The sequence below is a fragment of the Apium graveolens genome, chromosome 10 (assembly GCF_009905375.1).
Source record: "Apium graveolens cultivar Ventura chromosome 10, ASM990537v1, whole genome shotgun sequence".
NCBI classification, from domain to species: domain Eukaryota; kingdom Viridiplantae; phylum Streptophyta; class Magnoliopsida; order Apiales; family Apiaceae; genus Apium; species Apium graveolens.
In genome coordinates, this window is record NC_133656.1 from 24,203,774 (window position 1) to 24,207,725 (window position 3,952).

The following is a 3,952-nucleotide window of genomic DNA, read 5'->3' on the forward strand; positions in this document are numbered from 1 at the left end:
AATTGAGTATGTCAGAAAAGTAAAAAAATACGTATTTTCAGTTTGGTTACCTTTAAGAAATGTATTTGCCAATACGTATCATAAAAAAATAGTCATTTAATAACTGTGTATCTAGTATAAAGTAGAATACCTCACTGATAAATACGTATCCCAAATAATATTTTTCGCATATATCTTCAGTTATTTGCATTAAAAAAATTATTATTTTTAACCTTCTTTCCATTACTCTTTAACTAGCATTTAACATTCGCAAAGTTTGAGTTCCCGTCAAATGAAGAAAATTTTAGTTCTTTGGTGAGTCAATGCGTGTTCCGCAGGACTGCTAACAAAATGTAAATCAAATCAAATCACAAAATCTAAAACTATAATAAGCAGTTGTTTACTAAAGTACAGAAGCACGAGTTTGTGAAAGATACGTTATTGATATATACACATCCTGTTTCGGCCGTTTTGCCTGATTAAATTTCAATAAAATGACGTTGCTGTCCTCGAGCTGTTTTGTCTATACCCCGTGCAAACCAAATAATTCTTTAACTTGTAAATGAGCACAAATTAGCCTACACATAACTTAATTTTTATCTAATTTACGCAATGTTATCTTTAGAATAGATAAAGAAAATTTTCATTAGTATTCTCCATATGGGGGTGGGGAGAATGGAATTCTCAAATGAGAATGAGGGGTTTGACAATGGAAGTTGATGATAATTAGCATGAAATGGTAACACAATTGATAAAAAGGAGTATGATATTAACCATCAATGAGAAGGCGGGATTTTTCATTTTCTCAACCATCAAATTACTAATCCCAACACTATAATATAGGATTGAGAACCGATTTCAATTAACCGAAGCCTCATTAACCCGATCCAAACACCCCATTGTTTGTGACTTTATGTGTGTGTATTACGGCAGGACCGTTTGTCCAGAAATAAGATGGAGCAATTAATAATACTAAGTACTGAAGTTCACACCAGAAACTTGATTAAAGTAGCTAAAAGTTAGTAATAAACTAGTCCCCATAATAAGTCTAATTATGATTATGTTCAAACTAAGCTGTGCCCATTCCTTGGACCTGCACGTCAGCTGTTGCAAGCTTCTTATCAGCAGCGCCAGACCTTGCACTACTTTTGTTGTACACATCGTATAGTTTAAGCTGGAACACTCCCCACAAAACACCTAATAAATTCATAGACTACAAGAGATCATATTAATCAACTGCACATCTTAAAAACAAGACACTGGATGTCAAACGAGAAAGCTACAGTTTTTATACATATATTACCAAAAGGATAGGGTCAGATTTAAATTGAAGGCAGGCATAGATGGTCCAGCAAAGTGCATAAAGGGTCCTGCCCAACAACTACCAAAATGCACGCACTCAACACTCCACACACTCCCCGTAGTCACAATTTCTCCCTGTCACACATAAATATATAATGAGCTCTTTACATAACAGATCGGCATTGCTACACTTTCTACGCAAATATATGGTAGTCTAGTTATGGGCTACCCCAATTAATTTTTTTTCACAACTCCAGACATACATACCACGCATACAGCCTCAACTGCGTAAGTCGTTACACTGGATAATACGCATAATACCTCAACCAATTTCTTTTTTGACTCCATCGTGGGTACTAGTCTAATCGCTGATCCAATGGCAAGGCTGATCACCACCAATTCAATCAGAAATGCACCTCCTATGTACATCTGTACTACATACATTTATGTATATGGATCACTCATTGATATATTCACCCGACATGAAAGTAATAAAAGTAGGTATGAAAAAGGTACATACCCTTTTTTTATTATTGTTGACATAGAGAAGAATGATGATGAGATAAGGAAGTTGTATAGCAAGGCCAATGCTATAGGCGGTTAGCACAAAAATGCTTCTAGGATTATAAACGGCATACCATAGAGCGCCCAGCAGAAACAGTTCATCATCATGGCAAGATGATATTCAGGTCTCACCCCTTTCACCGATTTATTCTTTAGTATTCTGTAGAATGTTGGCCTACCCAAGTAAACACAAAATTGAATTAAATTTTTAAAAATCACACAAACGCCTGCGCCGGCGCACACACTAAGAGAGGGAGTAATTACACGGCCAAAACAAATAGGCCAAAGGAGATGACATTCCCTGTCCAAAAAGAATAAAAGATAAGAGATGGCATTGAAAAATATATTAAACAAGCAGCATATATATGTCAAACCGCTCGCATCGCATACAAATGTAATTGTATAAATTCTGATCAAATATTTTAATTCTCTATCAATACAAAATACAGATAATTATTGATAGTACTCTAATAACAAAAGAAGCATATATATAGATGAGTTACAAACAATGGTAATTATCCTGACTTAATTAATTTTAACTAGTTATCAATACATACAAACAAACATCAAAGAAAATAAACATCAAGCAGTATCTTAAAGATCCCAATTGCAAGATTTTATAACTTAATTTCATTACTCATTTTTCCTGATTAGTGAGAATTAAGTATGAACATAAACAATTAACCAATTAAATTGAACAAGTACACGGACAACTAGAACATCAGTTGATGAACATACAAATGTAAATAAAAGTTAAAACCATAAGAATACATTAAAATATCAGATCGTTACGAACATTAAACTAAGCTAGCTCTGTAAATTATTACTAAAAGACATTTTACTCATACTCTACTTGGTTCAACATTTTTTACTAACTATATATATGTTGCTAGCTGATGTCGGAGCTTAATCCGGAAACAAAAAGTCCGAGGAATAAACGATTTAATATAATTATTTATTTTGCTGAACTATACGGTGTCAAACTATACTGTGTTCTAGGGTTTACTATTAAAAGAGAACTAGAAGTTATCAAGCATGCATCAACGTAAACACAAGTGTAGTTTATACACACACAAACACATCAAGGGATTAGAAAAGGTAGGACAGTAGACAAAGCTCTACAATTGAATCTGTATCAAACTGTAATAAATTAAACACATGAATGAGTTCATTTCAGCAATATATATACAGGCTTGCGAGAAGAATAGAATACTAACCGATTATACCCAAGACCGTACGGAAAATTTCAGTATCCGCCATATGATCTTATCCAATGAGAGAGAGAGAGAAAGAGAGAAGACAAGATAAAAACAAGCCTATCAGGCCTAGGTTATCGACCAAGACCAAACACTTACTAAAATTGACATATCTTTTTTTTGCCAGAAAAATTGACATGTCTTAATTTCACGTAAATATCGATATCTCACCTTTTACTTCATTTTCATTTTAACTAGGTACCTTTGCCCGCGCGCTAGCCAAAAATAAATTAATTTTATTAATTTTCACAATTCGCACTAAATTTTTGTTGTAACCATTTTTTTTATTATTTTAATAGTTTATTTTTCGCTTTTGTCGAGTTTAAGTAATAGTTTATCAAATAATATTTCCATGAATAATTTAAACAATACCAAAATGAAATAATGTGATTTAATTTTATTTTAAAAAGGTAAATATACAATACAACAGTATTAATATGAAAAAGTATGTACTGTATTATTATTAAAAAGTATATATAGCGGCAACTTATTAAAGACTTTTCAAACGTATGTCATGTATTAATATAAAATATAATTATAGAATTATTTGAATTTAATAAAAATACGTTAATAAAACATTCATATTTCCATACAAATTATAAAGCAAAGTGTAATGTTAATTTAACATATAAATCTATGTTTTCAGGATGGACAAAATACTTGAATAATACAAAACATATTCCAACAACAAAGGGGAAAAGTAAATCACCATACTGTGTACAAAACTCACTTACAATTCACACACTCTCTCTTCCAATTTGAATTAGAAAAAAGTCACTGACAATTCATAAACTCTCTCTTTCAAATTTGAAGCTGATTATAGGTTAGAGCTTGAAGTGCCTCATTCACTA

At 32.1% G+C, this 3,952-nt stretch overlaps 1 pseudogene; it reads right to left on the minus strand.

Moving 5' to 3' along the window:
• Positions 1-1,057: 1,057 nt before the first annotated feature.
• Positions 1,058-3,176, minus strand: LOC141693099 (bidirectional sugar transporter SWEET6a-like; annotated as a pseudogene).
• Between the last annotated feature and the right edge of the window lie 776 nt (positions 3,177-3,952).